Source organism: Nycticebus coucang, chromosome 2 (assembly GCF_027406575.1).
Source record: "Nycticebus coucang isolate mNycCou1 chromosome 2, mNycCou1.pri, whole genome shotgun sequence".
Taxonomy (NCBI): Eukaryota; Metazoa; Chordata; class Mammalia; order Primates; family Lorisidae; genus Nycticebus; species Nycticebus coucang.
The window spans coordinates 111,612,376-111,621,759 of NC_069781.1; the positions used below are offsets into that span (position 1 = coordinate 111,612,376).

The following is a 9,384-nucleotide window of genomic DNA, read 5'->3' on the forward strand; positions in this document are numbered from 1 at the left end:
CTGGACACAATGTGTGGAACAACTATCTAAAAACTGAAAGATAAGTTGGCAAGGGTGAATTGAAGAAGACTGAGGCTCAAAGTTCCACCAAACTAGGGTGTGTTTATCATTCTCTTTTTTTATTTTTTTAATCGACGTTTATTTCCATCTTGTTTAAGAGCTTGTGGAAGAACAGCTGAAGACCACTCAGTGGTTGTTCCTACCTATTCAGTGTCCTGAGCAGTGGGAGCTGCAGACCGTCATCAGTGGCAGGCTGGGCACTCCAGTCTTCAGTGGGGAACTGCTGAATAGGCACAGAGGGCACCTGCAGCCTTCTGACCAGTCTGCAACCTCTGGTTGAGTACCAGTAAACTCAGGAGCTGGAGCAGTCCATTCTCCCTGAAATGCCTCCTTGTCACAGCTTTCTCACCAGCAGCCTGCTCTTCCTTTTCATTCTCTTTAGGATCTCTATAGAAGCAGAGATCAGGTGTAACCTCCCATGGTTTGTGGGAAGTGGTCCCATGCATGCGGAGAACTTCCCGGGCCAGCATCCACCACATCAGACCCACTGAGTGAGCTCCTTTGTTGTTGCATGAGATGGCGATGTCCACATAATGCAGAGGAGAATCTGTGTTACACAGAGCCATGGTAGGCAGGTTAACATAAGACCCCTCTGTGAGAGGCTGGTGGTCAGCAATGGGATCAATAACCACTAGAAGATGAGGCTCCTGGAAGGCTGCCTGGATCTGGTTAGTCCAGTGGCAGCAGCAAACTTCAGCACAGCTCACTGGCCAGTATTCCTGAATGATATGACACTGACATCAGCAGGGTTTTCAATGGCAACAACAGCATAAGCTGCCAACAGAAGCTTTTCCCAGGTCCTCTTCAGATTTATGATGTAGACGCCATCACTCTTCCTTTTGTAGATGTACTGTTCATTTGGAAGTCAGAGTTGTTGCCACCTAAGTGGATTCCTGCTGCAAGGAATTTAAGGACATCCTCCTCCTTCATTTGCAGGACATAAAGGGCTCTGGACACTGAGAAATTTTCCCTTTTAAGTTAAGGTGGTAATCCAGAACAATGCTGTAAGGATCCTCCTTGAGCAGTGATGAAAGGTATCATTTTCTTTTCTTTCAGGATCACTTGGCCTAGACTTAAAGACAGACTGAAAGCCTTAAGTGGCACTGGATGTGTGGACAGATTAGTTCTAAGAAAAGCCCCTGTTTCTAGTCTAAGCAAGAGAGGGGAGGGACACAGGCCTAAAGAATATAGGCCTAAAGACCCTGAGACTTGAGAAATGGCCAGAAAGTGGCAAAATTCCTCATGTTAACTTTTTCTCTTTTCCTTTCTCTCCAGCCTCCCTCTGGATCCCAAGGAAATAGCACATTTGCTGCAGCAGCACAGAAACATGTCTCTTGACTATGAAGGGTTGACATTTTTCCTATGAACAGAGAAGTGAGATCCTGAGTGTGGGGCAAATCTCTGTTGCTCGTTATCTCTTTCCATTCTCTTATTACTTGGCCAGGATGTAGACAGTCACAGCAATTATGTTGTTGGAAGAGTTAGAAAACTAAAACCCAAGCTTTCTGGTGCCATACCAAAAGGTGTAATGTTCATGCCATAAGGAGTTCCAAAAGCAGAGGGGAATGACTGCAGTGCAGAACAAAAAATGAAGAAATAATAACTGAAAATATTGGTCAAAAGTGTCAAATAAAATCAAGCCAGTACTTCCATGAGTAGAGGCTTTATGTTGAAGGAAATATTATTGCAACAGGGAGAATGTGCTGATCCTAGAAATCTGCAACATCTCAAAATCATACAGAAAAAGTATTTTTTAAAAAATAGGTAGAAGAGGAGCAGGCAGAGATAAACAGCACCTTTGTCGGGAACCTTGAGCAAGCAATGGGCAATGACCAGTGGGTCTGACAGGAAAGGGGTCTGGCTGTGGTCAGCTGATTCCAAGGAGAAGCTGATTGGTGATGGTGGGGGGAGGGGGAGGTCACATTTCACTTTATATGTGCTTGCTTGAGCTTAAGAGCAAGAATTCAGGGGCCTATAGGAAAGAGAGAAACCTTACTAAAGCTTGGTCAAGAAAAAGCAGAGAGTAAGGAAAAGACAATTGTGAGCACTTGGCCAAAATAAAAACACATAAAGAATTCCAAAGCTCAGCAAATTTGAAAGACTTCCATTTCCAACATTTCAGGCACATTATGTTCCATCTGCTGCAAACTTAAGAAAAAACTTGGGTGAAGCCATAGAAAACAAATGCATTCCCTATAGCTCAACATGTACCATTATGGAAAGACAAGAGTACATCTACAGAGAGCGGATCATGGGTGTCCAGGGCTAGGTGTAAGGGGAGGGTATGACTCCAATGGGGTAATATGATGGAATTATTTTGGCATGATGGGACTATTCTGTATCCTGATTATTGCACACACAATATGCATAACTATACACCAAATAAGTCAATTTTATTATCAATCAAAAAAGTAAAATAAAATTTAAAAAACAGGATACCCGAAAGATATTGAAACTCTTTAGTTGTTAGGGAAGTGCAAATTAAAACCAAAATAAGATACAACTATTTACGCAGAGAATGGGTTGACTGAAAAAGACTCAGACTACTGGATATTGGTAAAGATGGGAAGCAACTGGGACTCTGTGTACTACTAGTGGAGAGTGTCAATTCAGACAATTACCTTGGAAAACTGCCTGATGTTATCTAGAAAAGCTGAAAACCCTACCACTTTGACCATATCTGAAGACCCTGTCATTTTGTAGAGACTCTGTCTCTATAAAAATAAATAAATAAATAAATAAAAGACATACTGAAGAACATATTTACATATATGCATCATTACCAGGCCCACATTTTTCTGTGTACAATGTTCACTTTGTTGCCCACATTTTTTGAGGGAAAAATAAGGATGCACAGTATATCCAAGTATACATGGGTACTACATGGGTAGTACTAATGTTGTATCTATGTAAGTGTTTTATACAGATATGGAATAAGTATAAATAAACTAGAGTACCATGTGTTTTGATTCTACTCATAGAAAGATCAAAAACAAGAAAAAGGAGACTCTACAGCAGTGATTTTTCAACCGGTGTGCTGTGGCACGCTGCTGTGCCAGGAGGGGGTTTTAGGTGTGCCATGAAAAGTTTTAAAGATCATTTATTAAATTAGTTTTGAAAGAAGTTCAAAGCACAGTATGTTCTTTCTAACTCTTTTAAGTATGTTACATACTCAGTATGTTCTTTCTTACTCTCATCATTTAAGTCTACTATAGAAGTTTAACTGTAGGTTTAAGTGTGCTGTGAAATAAAAAAAAGTTGAAAAACACTACTCTAGCTATGATTTAATTAAAAAAAAAAAAAGAAAGAAAGAAAAGAAAAACACTACTCTAGACCTTAGCAGTGCTCACCTAGATGAAAAAACTAAAATTAAACCGAAAAGTGATTGGTAGGGTAATGGTGGTTATCATTGCTATCAGGAGAAAGGGTGCATGATTAAGAATGTCAGTCCTGCCAGGATTCTAGCAATGTTTGATTTCTTGACGTAGGTGAAAGTTACAAGGATATTTACTTCATTAAAATGCTCTTTGTGGATCGTGCATTTTTCTGTAAGTGTATGGTTTCAAAATTTAAAGAAGAATTAAAAAGCCATGGTCATATTCAAGAAAGGACTAATGATCTCTAGCAGTGAGAGTTATGTAGTAACTCTGGGCATAAGTTAATTAAGAATAGGCACAGAGTGTATGTTACATCACTAATGAAGCTAAATCCTCCTGTTTAGAAAGTAGGTTCAGATGGTAGTTCTCCTGAAGGAGAGGAGCAAGGTTGTCATCGCTGCACCATGTAGAGCTCTGCCATCCTCACATTAAGGGGTTGTGTCTATACATGAGTTGCTCTGCAACCAAGGGTGGGGGATGTGGACAGACAGATGAAGATGATGGTTAGGTGGGTAGGTAGGTAGGTGATAGACTCTCATACATATCGATAGTTCAAAGCCCAGGCTCAGTCAAGATTAGTGAATTGGAAAAGAATGCCTTATGTCTTCTAGCTTAGATAATTTTATATAAACTTAATAATGTCCAAATGTAAATTGTACTATGAAGGTTGCAGGCAAAATATACAGAAAATGCGTGATAGGAAACGTTATTAGACTCTCCAAGTGCTGTGTGTCTGTGAGTTGTAGCATCAAGTTCTCTCTTTGTCCTTAAGAACTGACCTTGGTCCATCCTGAAGACCTGGAACTGGAGAAGGTAGTCTCCTGAGGACCATCAGTGCCTGGCCTCCTCCCGTGGGTGAACCATCACGGCATGTTAGGCAAACAACAAGGCTCATGTAATTTTCAAGGCTACTTCTTTTAAAATCTCCATCTTCTCACCCTAAATCTATTATTATTTTTCTTTATTTACTTTTTTGAGACAGAGTCTTACTTTGTTGCCCTGGGCAGAGTGCCATAGCATCATAGCTCACAGCGACCTCAAATTCTTGGGCTTGAGTGATCCTCTTGCCTCAGTCTCCCAAGTAGCTGGGACTACAGGTGTCTGCTACAATACCTCGATAGTTTTTCTATTGGGTTCTCGCTCTTGCTTGGGCAGGTCTTGAACTCCTAAGCTCAGAGTTTCACCTGCTTCGGTCTCCCAGAGTGCTAGGATTACAGGTGTGAACTACTGCCTCCAGCCCTCAATCCTAAAGCTATGTATTATGTTAACTGAGCATTTTTTTATGTGTGTTGTCAGAATAAAAGGGAAATTTAGCTTTCAACAAACACACATCAGGAGCAGTATCTCCTTATGGAAAAATTATCAGTTCTGCACTTATTGCTGGGAAGGAAAATGCAAGCACAGAAAAACAGTGCAACAGGATGAGGAAAAGGCTGTTGGTCAGTGGCCTGAATTCCAGCGTGCATCAGGAAGCATCATTATTTCTCTTCTCTAGTCATGGAGGTGGAAGGGTTATGGTGGTATTTATCAGCTGATTATGAAATGCAAGCTACAATACATGTGAGCCATCACCACACTTAAGGAGCTTGGCCATGACCCAGTAAACACAGTGTAGCCAGAAAGACCCACCCATTTGGGCAGTCATTTATTAACATCCTTCATAGTTCAATATCCATGCACACTTTGACCAAAAGATTCCACATATGGGAATTTATCTTACAGAAATATTTGCTCAACCACACAAGAATAAATGTACAAAGATGTTTGCTTTGTTACAGTGCAAACTTTTAATATATAACTATTAAGTACATAACTAAATAAGCCTAGGAGAGTTGATTCTCACTGTCTGCAATAGTTATGTTATATAAAGTTGCCATGGATACTGAGTTAGTAAATTATGAACCAAATACAGCATTATCCAGAGTAAAGTTTGACCAAAATGTCTGGGCATCATGGCCCAGCCAAGTTGACATGTGAAGTTGACACCTGGGAACTGGGATTGGGTAGAAGGAAAACTTTAGAATGCCAATATACATTCTAACTAAAACAACATCCACAGAATTAAACAACTGAAGACCACCCATTTGAGTAAATGGCCTCAGAGCACCTGCTTCTCACTTCATGGTCTCAGAATTCATCATCTACCTCACCTCTGAAGTCCAGCTTCTTCCTCACGCTTCACCTCCCAGCCCCATGTGTCAATCACTAAATCCTGTCAATTGTGCTTCTAAAGGCCACTTGAAGCTGTCTCTTCCCCTCTATACTCTGTACTAGCCCAGAAGCTCACCACATCACTAAGTCCAGTCTTGCCCCACCTAAAATCCTCTCCTCTTTGCCTAAGGAATAACCAATGTAAAAATTCAACTCTCATTGTTTAAAAGCCAATGATAAGTAAAGCCCATACCAGATCAACTAAGGCTGCATGGGCCCTGGCCTTGGACAACATAGTTGACCCTCAGTCCCACCATCTCACATTGATGCATCTATAAAAATGGGCACTTGTGGGTCTATGAACTATTATATTTCATATCTCTGAGTGATGTGGTATTAGGCTGTTTTGTGTTGCTATAATGGAATGCCTGCAGCTGGGTAATTTATAATGAAAAGAGGTTTATTGGCTCACAGTTCTGTAGGCTGACCCAGAAACATGCATCAGCATCTGCTTCTTGGAAGGGAATCACAGAGTTTCCAATCAAGCCAAAAGGTGAAGGGGGAGCGGGTGTACCCATCTCCTTTAAATAACCAGCTCTTACATGAACTAACACAGTGAGAATTCACTCATTTTTGAGGGGAGGGCACTGAGCTATTCATGAAGGATCCACCCCCATGACCCAAAACACCTCAACCAGGACCATCTCCAACACTGGGGACTGAATTTCAACATGAGATTTGGAGGGGCCAAATATCCAAACCCTACCAAATGGATTAAGTGGCTCCTTCCTGGAACACCTGCCCTGATTCTGGTATCACATCTGACTACATTTTCACTGGCCTTGATGAAAGCTCAGTGCCAACCTTTAGAACAGCAACCCCTAGCTTACCTGGCACCTCCTTCCCTCCATACTTTAAGAAGCCTATGCTTGGCCGAACCAACCCATGGACCCGGTAGAGCATCCCTGTCTTCCCCCACCATGTACCGTGTCTCCGAAGGGGCAGACAGAGCACAGGCCCTGGCACATACTGGCTAACCAATAACTATTTCCTAAACTAACCCTTCCTTTGTACTTCTTCTAGCATAAAAAAAAAAATGAGTACATATTTTACCATGAAAAAGATTACCATTGCTAACATACAACTCAATCAGTTTGAGAAACTTCCTTTCAGTCCTATTAATTAAAAAAAAATGTGAAAGCACAAGGAATCAGAAAAGAAGATTTTAAGAAAGAAAAACCTTGGGAAGTGGAGCAAGATGGCAGCCGAGTAACAGCTTCCTTGCATCTGGGCACTGTGAGTCTGGGGAGATAGGACTCAGGCATCTCTGGCTGGTGGGATCTGCCTGTCATCACCCCTGTGAGGATACAGGGAGTCAGCGAGAGACTTATGGACCCCAAAAGGAGGACTAAAACAGTGGAAAAATGGCAAGTGGTCACGTGTGTTCAATCCGTCTAAACCCGCCCGCAACTGTAAGTTCAGTAGCAGCGAGACTGCAAACCAGAAAGGCCTTACCTGTGAACTGTTTTGGTGTCTTTGGACTTGGCACTCAGTTGAACTGCCTTGGGGAGAGACTGAGCGGGAGTGTGGAGAACTTTGGCCGTTGTCTAGGGCCACAGTCTGAGCCGCTGAGCCAGACGGAGCTAATAGTGTTTGGCTGTGAGTCAAGGGAGCCATTGTGAGCGATCTGCCCCAGCAAGCTCTGCTCTCAGGGTCGCAGAGCTAGAATTGGGTGGGAGCTGGTAACTCAGTGACCGAATAGCCTAAGGGTGGGGTCTGAGCCGCCTTGTAGCCCTAACCCTCAGGGGCAGAGTGAGACCAGTTTTGGCACACTGGGTAAGTGGATAGCCACTTCAGCAGTGATTCCAGTGACAAGAACTTTCCTGGGAAAGCTTCTGCTCAGCAAGTTTACAAGTTCAAAGTGCCTTTTAAGTGGGCTGAAGAGAGATTTAGGGTGTCTACCTGCTGGGGATGGAGAAATCAGCACCCTCCAGTCGTATCAGAACTGTGATTAACATCTCATACCCCACAAGACCACGTGTTGCCAAGACAATATTCAACAACATATACATACTGCTTTGTTTTTGGTTGTGTTTTTTTTGGGGGGGGGTTGGGTGGTTGTTTTTGTTTATTTTGATGTTGTTGATGTTTTGTTTTTTAATTTCAACCTTTTCCATACAGATTCTTTTTCTTTCTCAAATGTTCTAGTTTAATTATAATTTCCCATTCCTACCTTTTTCAATAACCAGAACTTCATTTTTGCTAGTGTTTCTACGGCTATTATTTGGTTTTCCACCCAATTTTATCCTGTAAAGTTTTCTGTTTGCTTGTTTTGGTTTGATTTATAGCATTTTTGTCTTTTCTCTCTACTTGGTGGAGGTGGGGTACTGTGTCTGATCAGGTTAGCAAAGAGCTGCTGACCTCAAGGGAACCATCCAACTGGGCACCCCAGAAGGTGGGGTATTTTAAGGTTGTGTTAAAGTACCCTACTGTACACCTACACTGCTCTGTCTCACTCTTTCTGTGCCTCTCTTCCTTTTGTCAAAATTCCTTTTACCCACCTCCTCTCCTTTCTCTATTTTTCTTTTTCTTTCTTATCACTCAGTCCTCCTTTATTTCATCCCTTTTTTGCTCTTTAACCTTCTCACCCTTCCGGTCCTGGCACGAGAACTTAAAGAGCAAGAGTAAGTGAAAGGAAAATTGGGGCAAGGAAACAGATAAAAGAAATCACTCATGAGGAAGAATCAGCAGAAAACTCCAGGCAACATGAAGAACCAGTCCAGAACAACCCCGCCAACGGACCATGAGGTAGCTACTGCAGATGATTCCACCAATAAAGAAATGATAGGAATGACAGAAAGGGAATTTAGAATACACATGTTGAAAACAATGAAAGAAATGATGGAAACAATGAAGGAAACTGTAATAAAGTGGAAAATAACCAAAAGGAAATCCAAAAACAGAATCAAATAAGAGATGAATGATATGAAGAATATAAAAAGGATATAGCAGAGCTGAAGGAAATGAAACAGTCAATTAGTGAACTTAAAGATGTGATGGAAAGTATCAGTAACAGGTTAGACCATGCAGAAGAAAGAATTTCAGAGGTAGAAGACAAAGTTCTTGAGATAATTCAGATAGTAAAAGAGGCAGAAAAGAAGAGAGAGAAAGCAGAATGTTCACTGTCAGAATTATGGGACTTTATGAAGCGTTCCAACATACGAGTTATAGGAATTGCAGAAGGGGAAGAAGAATGCCCCAGAGGAATGGAAGCCATACTAGAGAACATCATCAAAGAAAATTCCCCAAATATCACCAAAGATTCTGACACACTGCTTTCAGAGAGATATCGGACCCCAGGTCACCTCAACTCTAACCGAGCTTCTCCGAGACACATTGTGATGAACCTGTCCAAAGTCAAGACAAAAGAAAAGATTCTGCAAGCTGCCAGGAGTAAGCGCCAGTTGACCTACAGGGGCAAATCCATCAGAGTGACCGCAGACTTCTCTAATGAAACTTTCCAAGCAAGAAGACAATGGTCATCTACCTTTAATCTACTCAAACAGAACAATTTCCAGCCCAGAATTCTGTACCCTGCTAAGCTAAGCTTCAAAATTGACGGAGAAATCAAATCATTTACGGATATACAAACATTGAGGAAATTCGCCACAACAAGACCAGCTCTACAGCAAATACTTCAACCTGTTCTACACACTGACCACCACAATGGATCAGCAGCAAAGTAAGAACTCAGAAATTAAAGGACAGAACCTAACCTCCACACTGATGCAAAAGA

The 9,384-nt window shown here is 41.7% G+C and overlaps 1 pseudogene; it reads right to left on the bottom strand.

Annotated features, from left to right (window-relative positions):
- Positions 1 to 203: 203 nt before the first annotated feature.
- LOC128598194 (40S ribosomal protein SA-like) lies at positions 204 to 6,551 on the bottom strand (annotated as a pseudogene).
- Positions 6,552 to 9,384: the final 2,833 nt, after the last annotated feature.